Below are 21998 nucleotides of genomic sequence, written 5' to 3'. Positions count from 1 at the left end.
AGTTAAAGAATGACAGCTATTATTATTATTTCATCATATGGATGTTCATGGTCCTGTCAACTCCTGCTGACGTTGATCCCCAATGAGGGCTCAGCCAGGCTCAGGTGGGGGTGGCAGGTGGTGAAAACAGCCACCCACAGTCCCACTTACTGCTCCCCTCACTGCACCAGTGATGGACACAATCGCTTCTCAATCCACTCATGCAGGGAAAGACTACCTTCCCAGTGAATCTCCTTGCACGGGACGGGCGTTTACTCTTCATGCCAAATGTTGGCATGTCAGCCTTTTTTTTTCAGCATGTTTATAATAAGCCTGCTTCAATATTCCTTGGATAACATCTCCATCCTCCCCATGGAATCAGTTCTTGAGCAATTTCTTTCCATTGGTATTATTATTTTTTTAAGCCGCACAGATTTTTCCATGACAGGCTTCTTCAGTGTTGCTGAAGCTCGTAATAGGCCCTAAGTAAACACAACAAACACTATATCCACAAAAGCTATAAAAAAGGCTTCAAAGAAGTAAGAAGTTTCTCAGGAAGCCCAAGCACAACAAGAGACACACTCAGGACAGGTAATAAAAAGGAAGAAGGAAAGAATCATTAGTAAAAGCAGAGGAGTTCAAGGCCACTTCCTGCAGGGCCAGACAGCCCTGCGTGCGACAGCTTCTGAAAAGATCACTGAAAACAAAGCCAGGAAAATACTGTCTGCTTCTAAGGAGTCTCCTGAGTCTTCCTGAAACTGGTAACTTATATTCAAGGTGATCTGTGTACTAAGTAAGGAAGGGAATACTATGTCTTTATAAAAACAGTGACATAAGGAAATAAGACTTGTCCTAAGTTGACCTGAAGAAAATGATAAAATAAAGATTTCACACTCTTTGAAGATTCGGTACAAGTTTCTAGCTCAGACAGCTGAGACACGAGGCTGTCTCGAGTCTTAGGCGCACTCGGGGCATTGCTCTGAGCTGCAGACAGTGGGACTGTGATGGTACAGTGTGCACAGGTACTGTTCCAACAGACTGGGATTTTCTGTAATGAAACCTTACTTTGTATCAAAAGCAAAACAGATTTTAGTACAATAAATAAAGGTCAATTTCTGTAACTTGTAAAAAAAAAAAAGATTTCAAAAATACTTTGAAATAACAGTAGTGTTGGAAAGATAAAATGAGTATTTAAATGCTAAGCCTCAGTTACCTGGAAGTGAGACCTGGGAGAAACACCATGTTCCTCAACGTGGCAATCAATGAAGCAATTCCATGTGTAAATACTGCGATGTTAAGTGCTATCGTAAAATCTTTGAGGATGAATCCTTCAATAGATTTTGACTGGCTCTTATAGAAAAATACTAGAGGCCGATTGCATGAAGATTTGTGCAATAGGCCTTCCTTCCCCTGGCTGCCGGCACTGGTTTTCCTCTGGCACCTGGGACCCAGGTTTTCGCTCTGGCCGCTGCCTTCCATCTTTGCTCTGGCTGGAGCCTTTAGTCTTTGCTTGGCATGGCCACCCTCGCCTCCCGGGGCCGGTGATGGTTCCGGGAAGCTGTGGGCTTGGCGCCCATCCCAGGACCCAGGCTGCTTGGTGCCTGATATGCAAATTAACCTGACATTTTTTGTTGGGTTAATTTGCATACTCACTCCTGATTAGCTGGTGGGTGTTGCAGAGGTATGGTCAATTTGCATCTTTCTCTTTTATTAGTGTAGATACTCAATGGTTTGGGAAGCATGTAGGTGGTAAAGGAAGTGCTCACTCAATCTGTAGGTAAATTTTTGAAGAGTTCTATAATGTCAGTCATTCTTCGTAGTTCCCCGATGGCTCTCTACTGACAGAGAAATGACACCGGGACTCAGCTTCACATGTTCTGGGTAGGGAGGCCCTGGGTGGGCCAAGCCAGTTATGCTCTCTTAGTGGATTTTTAAAAGGTATCATGGGCTGGGTTCTGCTGCGAACAGGTTGTTCTTATGAGGCTTCTACTGCTCTGTGAAAAGCCCTTTCTCTTTCTTTGAAAGTCAGAGCTTTAAGAAATAAATGAAGCCCTTCCCAGAGTGTCAGAAGATATCCCAGGCAGCTCATCCATCCATTCCTCCCTCCCTCTTTCCCTCCCTCCCTACCTTCCTCCCTTCCTCCCTCCATTCAACTGTGCATCTAACCATCCACCTGTCCTCCTGTAACCTTCACTAGGTGCCTGCTGGACATGTGTGAACCCAGGGAAAGATCCAGTGGCCCTGCCCTCATGGTGCTCAGTCTCATGAGGAAGACAGGGAGACAGGAAATGAGAAACAGGAGAAAAGCTATAATACAGCACACCTGGGTTGATCATAGAAGGTCAACTAAACTGTACAAGGAGGAAACCACTCTGAGACTTACATGATAAGCGGCATTAGCCCAAGCCTGGCTCTCTAAGAAACTGAATGGGATTCAGTGTGGCTGGAGTGCAAGCAGCAAGGTGGGAGGCGGGGAGAGGGAAGGCTGGAGGGTAAGAGGAGCACAGCTATTTAGACATTATGCCATTTAATGTCTCAGCAACTCACAAAGATACCCACTATATTCCCCATTGTACAGATGAGGCTAATAACAAGATGACATGGTTGTTAAGTAACAAAGACAAGATTTGAACCCAGGTCTGTCCAACTCCAATGCTTAAGAAAATAAAGAGTATAAGCCACGAAGAACTCCACCCAACTTCAGCTCGCTCTGTTCTCAAATGGACCAAGTCACAGAATGTGCTACAGCTCCATGGGCAGTCACCTGAGAGACAGAAAGGTGGGAGAGAGGTAGGATCACACTAAACCAAGAAGAGGTTAAAAATTCACAGGAAAACTGTAGGACTTACTGAGTTGCTGAACTAGGGCACTCATGGCTGAAGGTAGACAAACAGGGACTGGCCTCATCCCCAGCATGTGGATTGAGTGGTGAATGGAAAAGCATAGGTCATACACAGAGATGCCTACTCCTTCAAGGGTCCCTAAATATAGAACAATTTCTGTGTCTGCCTAAGTTAGTTAAAGGCTGTACCTGTCAATTTGCATTGCAAAGGTCTAATTTTCATAGTATACAAATCAACAAGAAAATGGCCAGCAACTAAAGAAAATCAAACAAAGGCTATAATCAAAAGTTTGAAGAAAAGGCGATGCAAATTGCTTTTAAACATAATGAACTTATAATCTCACTAATGAAAGAGAATGCAAACTAAAACTACCACAAAATACCCTTTTTAACCTTTCATATTAGGAAAAATAAAAAAGTTTAGTAGCATAGTATTGGCAAGAGTAGGGGGAAAACAGACAGGCTCATACATTGCTGGCGGGACTATAAACTGACCTAGCATCAATGGATGGCAGTGGGTAAGTCTCTTCCACAATGAAAAGTGCATGTATTCTTGGACCCTGCAATTTGACTATAGGATATACTGGCACATGTGAGAGGAGAGAAATCTACACTGCAAAATTGGATGTAATTGGACTGCTAACAAAATAAATGTCCATCAATAGTAAAGTTAAAAATTATGCTATACCCAGACAGTGGGACATTCTGCAGCTGTTAAAAATGGAATAAGGAAGCTATGTATATACTGATGTGAAATAATCTTCAACATCTACTGTAAAGAAAAAGAAAAGCAACATTCAGGACAATGTGCATCATATGCTACTGAAGTGGGGCTAACTGGAGCCCCTGATGTGATTGTGATTGCGTCATGGTTAGAATTCCTCCCTCTGGTCAATCCTGCTTCCTGCTCGCCCTCACAGATGTTGGTCCTGAGTACACTCCCCAGTAAACGTCCTGCCCTGAAAATTGCCATCTCAAAGTCGTTTTCCATGGAACCAACCTGCTGCTGCTGCCATTTGTGGTGGGGGGAAAGACAGGGGAGGGGTGATGAAAAGGACTGCCTGTTTACAGACCTTCTCAAGTGTGCAAAATATACCTCTAGAAGGACATGCAAGAATCTGAAATATTGGTTAATCTAGGGAGTATTAACCAATATTAGTGTTTTTGAAATTAGTATCATGAGCAATTTACCTATTGACAAAATAAATGAATAAAGTAATGATGCCTTTAAAAAGTAGAGGCAGAGAATGTTTAAGGACAGCTAACAGGTCTCCTCCAGCCATTAGATAACTGCAGCATTCAGCATGGAGTCCTGCCAGGCTGACACCCTAGGTCACAGCACCTAAGACATCTGGGTCCAAGCCTGGTGTGAAGAGAAATGATTCTTATAGGGCTTCCCCACATGTGTGTTCCATGGGGTTGTTTCCAAAATGCAGGCGTTATTAAGAAAGCTTGGACCTTTTGCGCTGGCCCCAGTTCTCCTTACGAAGACTGGAGAGGGAGGGTAACCCGTGTCTCTGCTCAGGAATAGTTTGATGATGATGGGCTGACCCTCCCACCAGGCCCATTTCTGGGAAGACATCCGAACGCCGGGCCTCGCCCTACCTTGGCGCTGCTGACCACCCAGCTCTTCAACACAATGAGGTGGGGGTGCTTTTCCAGATGCTTCCTTCAAACAGAACTTCTGCCTCCACAACTAGCCAAGCCCTTCCTCAGCCCATTTATGAATAAAGAACGGAAACATTCCAAGCTAGACCAGAGGTAAATTTCTCAGAATTGCTAAGTCAGCAAGAATGCCAGTTGGCAAAAAGGGAGATTGGGAGTGGAGGCATTTCCCAACTCTTGAGGATCCTAGGGGACCAGTAAACACACGATGCCAACAATTCGGGGCCTACCCACACCGTAAAACTGCCTTTCTGAGGCTTGACTCTTCTCCATATCCTAGATTTCTCATCATCCCCAGATCTTTCCGCCCCCTGCCTTCCCCCAGTCCTTGGCCAATACTGGTTAAACACAGTATTTCCTCTATTTCCATTCTGTTGGCAGCAGTGTGCATTATTGGGAGGCAGGGTCTGGGCAGTGGATGGCTGAGGTTGATGCTGCTGGTGGAAGTAGTGTTAACAGTGGAAAGTTGTTCTGGTCAACCCTCTGGAGGCTTCCCCAGAGGGTCTTTGGATCTTAGAAACAACCACAGCCCTCTGGTGACGAGTCCCTTCTACCTCCCCCATTTAGCCATAGAATGCCTTCTCAGAAGCGGAGTTGGTATATGATGATTATTAATCATCATAATAACAATCTGGATATGTGGTACCTTCCCAATGAGTCCTGGTAGTATAACATTTTTAAAACTATAAAGGACTGCACCAGTGTAAAGTATTGTTGTCACTCTCTAGATTGGATTATTACCTACTGCCCATTTTTAGAAATGAACCTGGCCATTTGGGAACTTGGGTTATATTCGTAATTGGTCCCAACTCCTATCTCTCAAGAGCTGACAGCTGGAAGCCAATCTCAGTAGCCTTGCCTCCTCTTCTTTTTGTTACTCCAAAGGAATGTGATTGATATACATCCTACAAGAGCATCCTCATGCAGCCCAAACATTGTATGGTTTAGCTGATTCTCTTCAGTCCTTCAGGTAAAGGCACATATGTATATGTGCATGTCTATACACACCTATGTGTAGATATTAAGTGTGCAAGTTGTACACTTTATGTGCATTTTATTATATATCAATTCTACCTCAGTAAAGCTGTAAATAGAACTATGAAAAAAAGGGTGAGGTTAGATGTCCAATCCTAGGACACCTGGCCAGGCTTTGACTGCCCAACCCACTGTCCTGAGTTCCCTCCACTCTGACTTGGCCGTGGCTGGTCTTCCTGGTTAGCAGCTGGAGTCGCCTTGATACCCGAGAACCTGACACCCGAGATGAGCCACGGGTTCCAACAGCAGTGGTCACAGTCCCACTCTCCGGTGGGGAGTCTCTCTTCCCGCCATTTAACCTGCCTGGTGACGGGCTAATGGTAAGAAATAAATACAAGGAAAGGCTCAAGGGGTGTCTCAGGCGCTGATGACAGCTGTACAAAACCTGCTGTGGTTATGAGGAGTTCAACATGGTCGGCTCCTCGCTGGCTCATTTCAGGCCCCAAGCCCGCATCACCTCCTTTCATGAGCTTTAATATCCCTCGGAAATGCTCTCCCTTTATATTCTCTCCATCTCTTCCCTGGATGGTTTCCAGAGGGGTCTGTGATTGGGTTGCATACAAGTTTCTGAGCTTGCAACTTCCTTTTGGTCATAAATCAGCTCTTACACACTTACTTTCCCTGTTCATTGTTCCTCAGTATTAATAGCCCCAAATCCCAGGAGCATTTGAGAACTGCTCCAATTTTGGTTTGAAAATCAATTTGGAAGCTAGTGGTTGGCTTTGCTCAGACTTCCAATCCTTCAGTTCCTATAGATTGACCAAATCAGGGAGTGTGTGTGTGTGTGTGGGTGGGGGGGGGGCGGTAGCTGGCCTGGTGAACGTCCCCATTTTCAAAGCCTCACCATTTTCTCTTGACATACTATCAGGCGTCCTCAAACTACGGCCCGCGGACCACATGCGGGTGTTTTTGCCATTTTGTTTTTTTACTTCAAAAGAAGATATGTGCAGTGTGCATAGGAATTTGTTCATAGTTTTTTTTAAACTATAGTCCGGCCCTCCAACAGTCTGAGGAACAGTGAACTGGCCCCCTCTTTAAAAAGTTTGAGGACCCCTGTGCTAGATCCCTGTCTCAGTGTTTTTCTCTTAACTGTCTCTAAAATTAAAGTGTTAATTCTGGAGAGGAAAAAACACACAAAAAACCCTAATGCCTTCTGTTGTGTGATCTGGTAGATAATTTAAAAGAATAGTTCATTTCAGGATAGGTCAAATTCTATTACGAAGGCAGAAGAATAAATATGAAATCCGGTTGTGTTTCTTAAAAAACTGATATTATTCTCAGTTTTTGGAACGCATCTTTCTTCTAAATAAGCTCTGCATCCCCCATAGTCTGCTGACCTTCTGCAGGGAAGGAGAGACAGTATTGATCTCATCGAGGCTAATGAGGAAGGGCTCCCACCAGACAGGAGCCAGGACCCTGCCAGCTCACAGGTCTGCCGCACACACACAGCAGACCACTGGAATACGCATTCAGAGATAAAGGAAACAGACCACTGGTTGGGTTTCTTTGGGAAGGCAAAAGAGGATCTCTTCACACAGCACACTGACTTAAGTGGTCTGCACACCTAACCAGAGTGGGAAATGGAACTGATGATACATAAGCCTAGAGGCCGACACCACGCTGGTGTCAGCCAAGACTCAGCCAAGGGCACCATAGTTCACAAGCTGGCCTTTCTAGGGAGGGAGGTGAGGGCACAATGTCCACCAGCTCCTCAGTGACCACCAGCCTCTCAACTTCAGAGTTGGGTTTGCCTGGCATCCTCCAGCCTGACCTCGGGGCCACCTGAGCACACCTTTGAGTTGCAAGCTTGAGCCCAAGCTTGAAAGGCATTGCTTTCCTTACTTTAGCTCCTTTGTCCTGCATCCTGCCCTTTGACATCAGAGTCAGGTTTTTCATCCCCCCCACAGCTGGTTAGGGGTCAGCCCGCCAGTGGGTACCCACCACATATGCCCCCTGACTGACCCCCAAGCCAATCCATTATGCCATAGCCACAGGCTCTGATCTCCCAGCCAAGGGTGGGGCTCAGGTACTGCAGGGGTGAATGATTTATTTAGAAGTGCCTCCCTGAAGCTCCCTTTCTGAGACATCATCAACATTTCAAGAGGCTTGATAAAGTCTCCTCCATCTGGGGAGAGAGGATATTAATCTATTCATTAGTGTCAGACAACGTCTCTTTTGAATCTGATATATCTAATTGTGGAAGAGAACAAAGCCTGGCAATTTCAGACAGAGACGGGCAAAGAGCATCTGCTCCCATGACGTCAGGACTTCTGCTAGAGGCTCACAGCACCCCCCACCCAACCCCCCGGAGTGCTCCCTCTGCCTCTACCGAATGGGATCCCTGTTGGGCAAAGTGATGATAATAAGATGCTAACATTTACAGAGTCCTTGCTATGTACTGTACACCGTGCAAAGCTTCGTGCTTGCATTGTCTTAATTCTTACAACACTAAGAAGAATTGAGTATTTTTATTCTCATCCTACCAGTGAGGGAACTGAGGCTCAAAATGGCAGTGACTTGCCTGAGGGATACAGCCAGTAAACCGCAGAGCAGGACTCTCTTGGGCCCTGGCTCCCAAGCCCATGCTCCTTCCCGGTGCTGTGTCCATCCCTAGGAAAGACTGCAGTGGACACCTGGGAGCCAGCTCTGGGAGGCCTCAGGGCAGCAGCTCTGTTCACAAACTTGCACAAGAGCTCACACATTGGATTGCTTGCCCACATGTCCCCCAGATTGTCCTCCTGGATGTATTTTATGACGTCAGTTTATATTTAACTTTTATGGGTATCTAAATAGCTCACATTCAGTCTTCAGACCATAGGTCTTAAGAGTTTCTCAGTTTATAAACTTCAGAGTTTTGATGATTTGGCCATTATGATAAAATTCCTGGCTCCTTCTTAGCACCAACACTAATTAGCCCCAGATCTGTGCTGGGTGAGATGAGGTGCTGCAGGCTAGCTGGTCAATAAAAACTCAGAAAAGCTGGCCTGGTTGATATTATCAAAGCTAACACTCAAATCTGGGCCCATTGCCCTGAAACCTAGCATGGCTTGTAAAACTTGTCTACAAAGGCTTCTATACTGGTTTGCTAACAAATTTCCAGATTGTTGATCTCTGAATTGCTGGGACATCATTCTGGTCATGGAGGGAAGGTTTGCAAAATAGCCCTGGCCATGTATGGGTAAGAAGTTCCTCTTTGCTGGGCTTGAACTTGCCCCTGTGGGGCCCAGAGAGACCTAATTCTGAAGAGGAAGTAGTGGTGTGGGTCTTCAAGCTCAAGCACATGCTGCCTCCCAGCATAGGTCAGGTGAGGACTGGCAACACTGTCCTTCATCCCTGGGCCCCAGGGGCCACTGGGCTTAGGGCAGTGCACTCACCTAGATTCTGTGTATGTTCCTGAGAACTCCAGGCTTTTTTGCCAGCAGCCAGAGCGCCCGAGAGTCAATGCCTCTAGGAGCAGCTCCCAACTAATGTAGGTGGTAGCATGGTGACAAATATCTCCAGTTTCTTCACCACTTAGGTAGGATAGCTGAGGCATGGTTTGCATTATTTCCCTCAGTGTCCAAGGGGAGTGGCAACCAGTTGCTCACTGGGGAACCTCTTGATTATGTCCCTTTACTCCATGTCCTTCCCTCCCCTGTCTCCCATTACTACTCCCCACCAGTGCTTCCTGGGATCACCTCCCAGTAAATTACTTGTGCCCACACCCTTGTCTTCGAGTCTGCTTCTGAGAAAGCCAATCCAACTTCTGTCCAGAAGGGCCCTCTCCCCGCTAAGGCCGAGAGAATCTCCTTTATTTTTTGTTTCTTAGGATGCACATCAGAGGTTGAGTGTTCAGCCTCTGGACAAGATAGGCCTGGATTTGGATCTCAGCAAGGTTCCTTACAGGTGGTGTGACCCTAGGCACATTAGATGACCTCTCAAGGCCTTGGTTTTCTTAATGATAAAATGATGACAAGGGCATCTGCATCATAGATGTGTGTAATATACGTGCATGACAAGTTTAGCACTGTGCCTAGCACACATTGAGCACTCACCAAAGAGTAGCTGCCATTATTATTATTGTTATTATTTTATATTATAATAATCCAAGCACTTGTCTTCACGCTGTCACCAAGCTGTGACTTCCTTGAGTATTTCCTTTTTTTAAAAATATGTTATTTATTTTTTAGAGAGAGGAAGAAGGGAGAAGATAGAAGATAGAAACATAGGTGAGAGAGAAACATCATCATCAGCTACTTCCTGCATGTCCCCTACTAGGGATCAAGCCCACAGCCCGGGCATGTGCCCTGATCAGGAAGTAAACCTGTGACCTATGGGTTCCTGGGTCAACACTCAACCATTAAGCCACATTGGCCAAATTTCCTTGAGTATTTCATCTCTGAGTCCTCTCTCCTCATACAGGTGATGCTCACAACAGACCTGTTGTATTAAATTGCTTTCTTTAGTTTTGCCTATTCCTGGATGAAGGCAAGAAAGGCTAATTACCCTGCATTTCTGGCCCTGGTTCACTCTTCATGTGTAAGAGTGCCTCAAGGACAACATCTGTGTGTATCCACATTTGTGTCCCTCTATGCCAGGCCCATAGTAGGTGCTCAATAAACATTTGCCAATTGACTGAAATAATTTGGTATGAGTGTGACTAATTGTGTCAGGTGGCTGCTAAATGGATTCACATCACTGACAGCTGGATGGAGCCAGAGCCTGACAGGGCTGATTCTTAAGATAAGACCTTACAGAAATTAGAAGGTGACAGATTGTCCTCCTAGATGTATTTTATGATGTCAGTTTATATTTAACTTTTATGGCTATCTAAATAGCTCATATTCAGTCTTCAGACCATAGATCTTGGAGCTTCTCAATTTATAAACTTCAGAGTTTTGATGATTTGGCCATTATGATAAAATTCCTGGCTCCTTCTTAGCACCAACACTAATTAGCTGAGATTTTAAACACCTGATTAGCAATAATCTCAACCACCGTCATGACTGCTTGTGAGGTATTAAGACATCTTGGAGTATGGGTGGGGCCACTTCTTGGTGCTGGGCTGCTTCACCATTGGATTCTCCCACTGGCTGTCATACCTGCAGAGGGGCCAGGACTATGTCTTCACACCCCAGAGATTTAAGAATGGATTCTGTGCTCAGGAAAAAGCTGTCACAAAGCCCATGCACTTAATTCCACAGGTGAGACAAGGGTCATCTCCAAGCCTTGTCAGAATCTATAGATCTAGACCCTGGCTGCCTATCAGCATCAGCTGGGAGTCTGGGACCCATTCTGACTACAGTAGGTCCTTGGGTCACATTGGAGATCTGTTCCTATGGCGCAACGTAACACGATTTTCGCTGTAAGTCGGAATCCACCTACATAAGCACCTATGTCACTCACATGGAGCACATACACAGCAGTAATGAAGTGAAACAGTAAAAAAAAAAATTTAAAGATAACAATTCCTGAACTTTACTTGTGTAAATAAATAATAAAAAACACAAAGCACATATGTACATACATCGAAATAACAGAACTTTTATATATATATATATATAATTAAATGGGAGATGGCGATGTAACCACAAAACTACAAACGTCGCGTCCGACGTAACCTGAGGACTGCCTGTAATCAGATCAGAATCTCTGAGTTTGGGCACAATGCGGGGATGAAATGGATTCCTCCGTGCCTGCAATGTGCAGCCAGGCTGAACTGAAACCCATTGCCATAAAGAAGTAGGTATAGTGTACCAGGTATGTCAAGAAGTGACAGTGAGAAAAAAGAGAAGAATGATGGAAATCAGAGAGGATGTTAAGAACACCTTTGTCTTGGGACATTAGGTATAGGAGAACCACGCTCTTCTCTATGCTCCATGGCATGTGGGCCCCACCCCAGCAGAGTACTTGAATTGTGCCCACTTTCTCTATATTAACTTTAGATCGTGAGTCCTTGAGGGGGGAAAAAAAGGACCTGATTCATCGTTATGCCTCTGATGCCAGCATTGTGTTGGGACAAAGGAGGAGGCAGTGGAATGTTTGTAGAGTGAGTGATGAATGAGTAAGACTTTCCACTCATGGATGCTCCTGAGGATATACTGTTTCAAAAAAGACAATGGAAGTGCTTTGCCAATTGGACAGAACTTCATAAGGGCAGGGGTTTTTATGGCCCTAAGTCAATGGTCGGCAAACCGCGGCTCACGAGCCACATGTGGCTCTTTGGCCCCTTGAGTGTGGCTCTTCCACAAAATACCACACTTTGGCCTGGGCGAGTCTATTTTGAAGAAGTGGTGTTAGAAGTTTGTTTAAAAAATTTGGCTCTTAAAAGAAATTTCAATCGTTGTACTGTTGATATTTGGCTCTGTTGACTAATGAGTTTGCTGACCACTGCCCTAAGTCATTCATTCAAAGATGTTTACTTGGCACTCGTGTGTGCTGGACACCAAGCAGAGTGCTCTTAGAATAAAGAGTTGTAGATGCATATGATGCAGGTGTATGGAGACAAGGGCACCGAGGCCCACAGATGGAAAAGCAGGGGCATGTTTCAGAACCCACGAGACTGGCCAAGCTCAGGGTGCAAGTGATGGGCCATAAAGCTGAAATACAGGAGGAGGAAAATGCTGTCTCATGTACTCCTTTTAAAGAACCAGACAAGGTGCAACACCCATTAGAAAGATTTCCTTCCCAAATCATTATACTTTTTCCAGATATGCTCACAGGGCTGATATTATATTTTCTGGGAAGTTCACTCATGACAAAGCTTATTCCCAGAATTCTGGATAAGAAGCTTAGTTATAGCTATACCTTCCATCCAAACTCCTTCCTTCACTGTAGTCACCACCCTCTCCACCTTTGGTCCTCCAGAATCAGCAAAGGGAGGACAGGGAAACAGCTTTCCTTTTCCTACTAAGCAGCACCTACAACCCCCAGATCCTCACAACTGAAATAAAATCTCTTCCTGAAACTTCCCAGGGCCCTCGTGTCCCAGGGTAAGAGCCTGGTTTTTGTAGGTTGGTTCCTGCTTGAGAAGTTCCCTGGAACTGCAGAAAGCATCTGAGGAGCAGAGGGACCTAGACCAGGAGTGACTGGAATTGGATGTCAATCCTCACTTCCAAACTGCTGAGTCCTTCCTGAACATAAGCTCTTTATTGTGAACAATATCTGAAGACAGGCGATCACCAGGGTATTTTACTGAAAAACCACATCATTATTTTCTGGTCTAAAATGCACAGGTTACTGAAAATAGCCCTGAATAAATGGAGAAGTTTTCTTCTCAGTGGTTCAGTGCACTTAAATACAGTCTTGCCAGATCCCTGGGGTAAGGGCTATTTCCCAGGTTATGAATGGAACACTGAGATGGAGGAATTATGAGAGATGGCCAGGGTCCCAATGATGAGACCCAGGGTGGCAGACTGGGTCAAGATCTTTATAGCCTGGATGTCACAAGGAAGGACCTTGTGTCACCTACAGTTCACCTCTGTGCCCAGTTCATAGCACATGATGAACATTATGCATCCATGCAGTCCCCAGCTAGAGTTCCACCAAACAGTGATGGCACCCACAGTGGGTTTAAGGCACTGTATCTTCAATGCATATACACATTAGAAGTGGAGAGAAAACTACCCAAATAACCATACCACGGAGAAGCATCCACTTAAAATCCCATGAGAGGGTCAAGATGTAGGACCTTGAAGGAGAGTGAGAGCCTACCTTCCATCATATTGGGAGTAGAGGGGTTTAATGGAAGGAAGCTCAGAAGTCTTAGAGGCAGAACTTGGGGATGAATCAGATATTTTAAAAAATAAAAAGAGTGCTTAAGAAAATTTGATATAAAAAAGTCATAATCCCACTTCCCATTACAGCAGAGTATCCCCTGCATATTGGTCCATGCTCACCGCTGGCATTCAGACCTGTCTGGAGAGCTGTGGAGCAGGCACCAGGAGCATCAGGCAGAGTGCCGGCATCAGTAACAAAGTTGAGGTGTCAAGAGTAGTGAGTCTGTCAAAGTACCTGCCCTTTGGATTATGACCCAGCCCAAGTCTGCCATGGACACCTGTCTAAGCAGCACAGAACAGTTTCACTAAAATCACACGTTCCTACTTCTGCAGAGGACGCAAAGATATGGTGGCACTGTGAGGGTTCGCACAGACACAGGGCCATTTTGGGTTCCTGGTGGAGAGCCTAAGTGCCTGGCATTTCCAGTGGATGGGCATCACCCAGCCTGACAGGTGTTGGAGGCTGGGGAAGATTCCATGGAAGAGGCAACTTTTCTATCAAGGGATTCTTTTGTGAAGTCACGGAGAAGTGCTTCTAGGGGTTTCTGAGGTCAGAATCTTACAGTAGCAGGTGGAGGTGAGAGACAGTCAAATGCAGATTGGTTCTATAAAAAGTGCCCACGTTTTTAACCGCCCACAAAGGTAACCCCAGGAAACACAGCTTACATAACTATGTTCATCTTTGCATAGTCCATTCCAGTCCTCACTTACTGGCACACATATTAAGATACAATCATAGTGTTTTACTTTCCTATAATTTGCTTTTTTGAATTTGTCACTAAATCACAAGTTAGGGCTGGGGAGATATGGGAGAGGGCTTTCATTTTTTTAATGTGAATCTAGATCAGTGGTTCCCAACAGGAGGTAATTCTGTCTCCCAGGGGAACTTGAGACAATGTCTGGAGACATTTTTAATTGTCAGGTGATGCTACTGGGTAGAGGCAAGGGATGCTGCTAAATATCTTACGATACACAGGAGAGCCCCAACAGCAAAGAATTATCTGACTCAAAATGTCGATAGTGCCAAGGTTGAAAACTCCTGCTCTCCAGATGCAGAGGCCAGAAAATGTGTAATTATTTGAGTCATTGTAAGTAGCTAATTGGACTTGAATGTAGAATGGGGGAAATAAGAAGTTAAGTTAGAAAAAATCCAAAAGGCCCAAATTTCATTCAGTGGGCAATGAGGAGTCATGGAAAAGTTTCTGGGCTAGAGATGGAGGATCCCAGGGCTGACTCTTGAGGTCTTTGGCTCAAGTGACTAGTCAATGCCATTTACTAAGACACAGCACACAGCAGGAGAAGCTTTAGGGGGAAACACATTCGGGTGTGGACATTATGAGCCTTCCTGGGAGCAGAGCACCAGATGGCATTGCTGCACAGGCAGGGGGTGAGCTGAGGCCCAGGAGAGAGCTCCTGACTGGGAACCAGCTGGCTGGAGACACACTAAAGCTGCCACCATGGGTGCTATTGGAGGAAATGGATTGTAGAGAAGGACATGGAGGACAACCAGACAAGGATCCTTCAAGGACAGAGGAGAAGAGTGGTCACAGGGAGCAAAAGCAGTGCTATAGAGGCCAACGGTGTAGTGAGGCCTCAGGACTGGGTGAGGCAGGTCAAAAGCTGCAAGATGGCAAAGAGGGGGAGAGCCAGGGGAAGCCACTTGTGCTAGGATTTGAACTTGGGTCTGTGGGCCCCTATCCCAGGGCTCTTCCCGTTGGCCACATCATACTGCCCAGCACCACGCGTATCCATGACACCCTCTTGTTGGACAGCGGTAGGCTGGCCAGAGCTGCACCGGCGCAGACAGAGAAGACGATTAACAGTTACCAGAACAGAAAGAGCCTGGTGTCACAGGGAGGCTTTGTTCTTCCTTCCAACCGGAGCTGCAGGCCCTCTGGGGGCTGCAGCAACTGCTTCTGCAGCTGCATCTTGACATAAACAAGTAAATACCGCTTACCTCCTCCAGCGAAGTCCTCGAAGTCCTCGGTGCCTCCTCAGGGTGAGTTGAGCTGGTGGCCAGGGGCTGCTAGAAACCTGACTTCATGAACTGCAGGTGGCAAATGACATTGGAAGAGATGCTCAGCTTTCCAGTGATTAGAGAAATGCAACTTGAAACAAGCACAAGATGCTGTCTTTCCTCCCCACAGACTTGCAAAAATGAAAAGCTCCATAGTACCCTGCAATAGCAGGGATGAGGCAAGTGGACATGCATATACTATAAGTGGGAGGTAAATAGAAGGTCTGACCTTTTGAGAGGTCACCACCTATCAAAAATATAAATGCACTTACCGTTTGCTCTACCAAGTCCACTTTCAGGCACCTGTCCTAGAGAGTGTCCATTAACCTGTAAAGTTAAAAATTTAGAGATAAATTAAATGTTCATCAGGAGAGAGCACACTTTCATAGTCCTGTGGTGTCTGTAATGTCCGGTGTAGCTGTTAAAAAGAAGGAGTCGGGTCTCCACACTGATAGGGAAAAAAGAGTCAGGTTTTATTTTGAAGTGAAAAGAGCAAGGTGAAGTTGTGAGACCATGTGTATAGTATGACTCATTATTATTTCTATATTAATATATATTTGATACTCATAGAAATCATACTGGGAAGATATACACGAATCGTTTTAGTGGTTACTGCCCAAGAGGCCCATAGGGGAAGGGAAGGAAAGGAGAGTGATACTTTTAACATCATGTACTCATATGCTGTTTGCATTCTTACAACCAGGCTGTGTCACACCTGGAATTTAATGCATAAAAGGTGGCATTTCTACTTGCCTTGGGAAGAAACATCCCACCCTGCTCACCTTCCCCACGGCTGCCAGCTCAGAACTGGTAACTGTGGCACCAAGACCCCGGAGTAACATTGTAGGCTGCTCCCAGGACACAGCTGTCATTCCCATTTTGCCCCTGATGTACTAATGGCAAGTCAACCTTTGGCAGTTTGGAGCTGCTCACAGCCACTTAGGCATCAGTGGTCTTGCTCTCCTCACCCCCACCTGCATGCCTATGTGAAGAGGGGAGCAGGCTGCAGGAGCTGTGTTTCTGGAGACAGGAGAGTCCAGTAAGAGGAAAGTGACTTCCGGGTGTGCCTCTTCCTATAGACAACAGCATGGGGATGGGGATTCGGGCCAGGGGCACACCCACACTTAGCAGAACCCACTTCTGTTAGGGATGACCATCAGCTTCATTCTCGGGGTCTAGTCGGGCCATAGGACCGGCCAAGCAAGGGGCATTTCGGGCTCTGAACCTTGAAGCTCAGGCTCACTGCTCCAGGTTCTAGCTAACATGGCTTCAGACTCATACCGGAAACAACTAAGAAGTCTTGAGCACTTAATCTGTACTAGACACTCATCCAAGTTCTTGCTACAAGTGTGGTCTGAGGACTAGGCAGCATCAATAGCATCTGGGAGCTTATTGGAAATGCACTCTCTGGCCCCATCGCAGGACCCACCTGATGTCTGTGATATTAAAGCTTGAGAAGCACTGTCCTCAGTACTTGGATCTATTAACTCAGCTAATCCCTCCACAACCCTCTGAGTCCTATTATTATCACCTCCATTGTGCCTATGAAGGTTAGGTAACTTGTCTTACTTAAGTCAGTTGGACAGTAATTTCTTTAGGCAGAATTCTGCCAGTGGAACCCGCACTACCAACCGCCACAGTGCAATGCTGACTATGTAGACAGCATGGACACTAGCCTTTAACCTTATTTCTGGCAGAGGGCTTCAGACACTAGTGAGTCAATTTCACCAAGATTGGCCTGATTAAAAACACACAGGTCTTTCAAAATTACAGAACTAAAGAAGAGAGTAGTGATTGCTGGGGGCTAGGGACGGAACGGGTGGGATAGGAGGGTGGGAGTCACTGTGGTGATGGAGCTGTTCCGTATCTCCACTGTGCCATCATCAATATCTGGTTGTGATATTTTACTATGGTTTTGTAAGATGTTCTCATTGGGGGAAATTGGGTTAAGCTCCCAGAGGTTCTCTCTGTACTGTTTCTTACAACTATGTGTGAATCGCAAAAAGATTTTCATTAAAGAAACAAAACAAAAAACTTCTTGCCTGGCTGGTGTGGCTGAATTGGTTGAGCGTCACCCCATGCACCAGGAGATTGCTGATTTGATTCCCAGTCAGGGCACATGTCTGCGTTTTGGATTTGATCCCCGGTAGGAGGCAAGCAGGAAGCTCCTGATGGATGTTTCTCTGTCATCGATGTTTCTATCTCTCTATCTCCCTTCCTCTCTCTGAAATCAATGAAAACAGCTTTAAAATAATAAAAATTAAAAAATAAAAATTTAAAAAGTCCTTCTCCATAGCTAAAAAAGCCTTTCCACTCTTAAAGGCCTGGGAGTGAGCAGAGATGATCAACACCAAGTGCCGTGCTTCAACACTTAGTTTTCCTTAGTTTCAGTGTCCTGGCTTACAACACACACACACACACACACACACACACACACACACACACACACACACCTCCCACAAACACAGTCTGTCTGTGAGTCATTTAGAATGAAATAACCTAATAAAGCAGTATTGATGGAGAAGAACAAAACACGAGGGCTCCAAAGAGGGGAAACTGTTCCTGGCCTGCCGCAGAATGGGAAGAGCATCCTCTTGGCTGGAGCTGACCTCTAAGAGCAAAGTGCCAAACCAGAATCCTGCTCTTCACAGAATGTCTTAGGAAGGGAATTATCTAGTTGTTACAGTGCAGATAGAGTAATATTGGTTAACAGCCTGAAAAAACACACGACCAGTGGTGAACCCCAAACCTCATCTGTATGTGTGAGAGATGTTTCTTGCATATCTTATATTTCTGGTTGAGCCAGTGGTTGGTCAAGTCACCTGAATTGGGTGTTTTTGTAAAAGACTGGAAGGTTCTGCAGAGAAGAGAGGGCTCCCCTGGAGGTTGGTCATTAGGCTAGTGCATTTCGTCAGCTGGCTGTTGCCCATAGCACGCACTTATGGCATAAACCAGCATGCAGATGTTGCTGATACTCCTCTTGAGGGCAGTCAGCAGCTCTTGATTTAGAACACAGTAGGGCCTATTGGGCTACAGTGAACCCTAAAATGAGGATTGAGAGAGACCACATGGGGACTCCCCACTCCCAGTCTTTGCACACCAGTCTGTGATGGATGTTTCCCCACAGTGGCCCCTGCCAGAAGCTAGCACCTAAATTGTCACCAACATCCCAATACAGAAAAACCTGCATATGAGACCCCAGGAAGCCACCACATAGCTCTGTACTTTGTGGAAACTGGAAAGATGGGCCTTTGTGTGAGTGGTCATTCCCAGGCACCCAGGGATTCTGCCACGTCTGGGGAATGTGGTCTTTGTGGAACAACAGCTGGGAAGCCAGTATCAGCCTCTCTTATTTCCACTCTTTCTATTAATATTTATCCTTTTCCTTCAGATCTCATTGGAAGATGCTGTTTAGCTGAAGATTCCATTAATTCCATCCCATCACAAGAAACACCCAGAAGACTGACCAATAATGTCCTTGAGGAGATCTACCACAGTCACAGGGGACTTGGACTCCACTCCAGTGGCCTGACGCCAGCCCTCCATGAATACGTGCCATCAGCACCAAGCACTGTGCAGTCTGTCCTGCATCACTTGTCCTGATCCAGAGCACTCCATGTCCCAGCTGGTTTAGAATCCTCCCAGCACAGCACCTCCTGCCTTGTCCACGGCTTACGTATTTTCTTGTCGCAATGCACTTGAATGTAAATGCAGAGGGCAGGGATTTCAACCTGATCTGTTTGTCACTCTTCTCAGAACATGGCCCCTGGTACACAGTATCTACTCAACAGTTCTTGGAAGACTGACAACCTAATACTGAATCCCAGAGCTGAGGCTTGGTCCTGCTTCTCTTGCTTGCACCTTTGCTCTTTGATCATAATGGCCCACTGGCCATTCTGGAGAAATCCCTCTCTTTCTCCAGAGCCCAAAGACCTCATCTCTTTTCAGCCTATGCCCTCCCCATGTTCACAAGGCAGAAACAGACAGGCAGCCAGGGCTAAGTCCACACAAGTTGGAGCCGGTCTGAAAGTCTGAAAGGTGACAAGACATATAACCCTATTGCCAAGGGTGGTTGAGAGATCATGGGTGAGAAATTTAAGGCTGAAACTTTCTGGAAAGAATAGCAAGGAGAGAAAGACCAAAACTCAGAGCTACACACCCAGAACCCACATAGCCTGAGGCCAGGTGAAAGAATATCCGAACACTATTCTCTGCAGACACAAAGGACTAGGAAGCTGACTGGTGATTTTCTTTATCCCATAGCTCATGCCCTGATTATGCTGTCATGTGCCATAAAAATACAAAAGAGTTTGCATTTCACAAACATTTAACTGTCCCAAGTCTTGCATTTCCCACAGAGAGTCCTGCTTCATCAGCATTCTGAGAAATGTACTTGATCAAACCCGGGTCTTAGTTTAGTCTCTATAGTGAAAGAGTAAATTAAAAGGAAATTTCATGCACTTAGATGTTGGCTCCAAACTTTAATTAGCCCTGGTCACCTGCTCATACAATGTAGCTTTGCTAAGACTGAATAGTGACAGGAATCAATAGCAGAAGAAAAGTGGCTGGTTTCAGCCTCACTCTGCAGCACTCACCCTCTGAAAAAGGACATCCACCACCAAAATGAGCCCACATGCCCACTGAGGAGGGGCGTTTATGCTGGACCCCCTCCTCCAGAGGGCAGAGTGTGGATCTGTGTTTAGGGGCCGGAAAGTTGCTGACCCTGACATGGAGGATGTATGTTTCCCATAGCTGCAATAACAAAGTGCCACAAATTGGATGGCTTAAACCAACAGAAATTTAGTGTCTCACTATTCTGGAGGCTAGAAGTCTGAAATCAAGGTGTCAGCAGGACCATGTTTCCTCTGAAATCTGTAGGAAAATCCTTCCTGCTTCTTACTAACTTCTGGTGGTTTGCTGGTAATGGAAATCTGGCATTCCTTGGCTTGCAGCCGTCTAAGTCCAAATTTCTGTCTTTGTCTTTGTCTTTGTCTTTGTCTTTGTCTTTGTCTTTGTCATCACATGGCTTTCTCCCTAAGTGTCTCTGTGTCTCCTTTCTCTTCTAGGGGCATACCTACTCCAGTGTGACCTCATCTTAACTTAACTACAACATCTGCAATTACTCCATTTCCAAATAAGGTCATGTACTAAGTACTGGATTTCAACCTATCTACTTTGGAGGGGACACAATACAACCCATAACCGAGAGGGAATAGACTCAGAACAAGAAGATGGTGGCCCGAAGGTTTCATGACTGGCAAGGCCCAGTGACCTGGGAGCATGGCAGGAAGGTAGCAGAGCTCCGAGAGAAACAGCTAATTGTGTGTCGGGGGAGAGGAAGGGAAGAAGACCCAGGACCCAATGCTCTCAGCCTTTGCAACAATCTGATGCCCAAGCTGGGCACAGAAGTAGCACTGCTGCCTGACCCAGAGCCCATGGGCTTGGACAAGGTGGCCAGAGTAGGCTGTGTAGCAGCACACCTTCCCTGAGGATACTGGCCAGTTCGGACCTGACAGTTTTCACTGCACAGGGGAGGGGGCAGATAAAGCAGGGGTCCCAACATGACCAGGATCAAATCCCCCAGCTTTAAAATCAAGATTATTTTGATTTAGGAAAAATGAATGTAAACACAGTTTTTAAACCTAACTAACACAGTGGTTGCAAATTTATAGACTAAGCATATTGCTTCACCTACAGTCACGCTCATTCCCATGCACTGCACAGGCCAGCCCTCGGGGCACAGAAGACATGCGCCAACGTGGCAAATGAGGTCAAAAATGACAGAAAGAGGCCAAATGTGGATGTCGGCAGGAAATAATGATGACCCAGAGAAAACGGTGTTGGTCCAGATCCCCTCCACTCCAAATCCTTGCAAAAAAAAAAAAAAAAAAGTATATAATAAAATAAAACTCCAAACCCCATCCCTGAGCGATAATAGAACACTGTGCCAGACTTCACAGCCGTGGGAAGGATGTCCGAGGTTGAGCAATCTGTGGACAGCATTTCTCGGCTAAAATTCTTGAAAGCTTACAGAGCTCAGGCCAAAATGCTCTGGAAACCAAGTCCTGTGGAAAATGCAAACTTTATGAATCGCACATGTAGCCACAAAGCCAGCTCTGCAGCTCTGAGTGAAAAGACTTGCCCAGAAATCTGTCCCCACACTGAAGACCACCAGGGCTGATGGGGAGCATACCACAGGTCCCAGAGAGGATAGGGAGCTCATTCACTTTGTGGGGTTTTCTTGGCGAATTCCTGAAAATACAAGTGGAGAGCTGGGCTGGAATTACACATGATAGACAAAGGGCCTACTTCCCTTTGCCTGAGGGGATGTGTACCGATGCTAAATGAATCCTTTTCCAGCTACTTACTACCCTTTCTGTTCCTCCCTTTTTCCACCTGTGAGATGGGGATCATAATAGAACTTATCTCAAGGGGTAGCTATGATATGAGTTAATATATGTGAAGCTTTAAGAAAGTGCCTGACCCATCAGAACAGCCAACATAAGTCCTCACCTGCAGCAAGCACTCCAGCAACACTGAAGTTTCACAATCTCTCTCCTAAGCTGCATCTCTTCCAGCACTCCTCCTAAATTTTCATATTTGACTTTATAGATCTCACATTTCCTTCCCACTTTGTCTCCCAACAACCTATTCTCAACCTGGAGAGCTTCCCACTCACTGTCATAGGATCTAAGGACAGGAA

The 21998-nt window shown here is 45.8% G+C and overlaps 1 long non-coding RNA gene across 5 annotated transcripts in view; it reads right to left on the bottom strand.

The window, feature by feature from the left end:
* Window positions 1-21998, bottom strand: part of LOC114232163 (uncharacterized) — a 235676-nt gene that overhangs the window by 39677 nt on the left and 174001 nt on the right. For all 5 annotated transcript variants that reach the window (XR_008556382.1, XR_008556383.1, XR_008556381.1 and 2 more), the window contains exons 3-4: window positions 15568-15622; window positions 15236-15325 (exon numbers count right to left, since the gene is read on the bottom strand). This is a non-coding gene — a long non-coding RNA (uncharacterized LOC114232163). The remainder of the gene's footprint in view (window positions 1-15235; window positions 15326-15567; window positions 15623-21998) is intronic.

Source organism: Eptesicus fuscus, chromosome 6 (genome assembly GCF_027574615.1).
Source record: "Eptesicus fuscus isolate TK198812 chromosome 6, DD_ASM_mEF_20220401, whole genome shotgun sequence".
NCBI lineage: Eukaryota > Metazoa > Chordata > Mammalia > Chiroptera > Vespertilionidae > Eptesicus > Eptesicus fuscus.
Note: the sequence above shows the minus strand (reverse complement) of the source record. Positions and strands in the feature narration are given on the sequence as shown.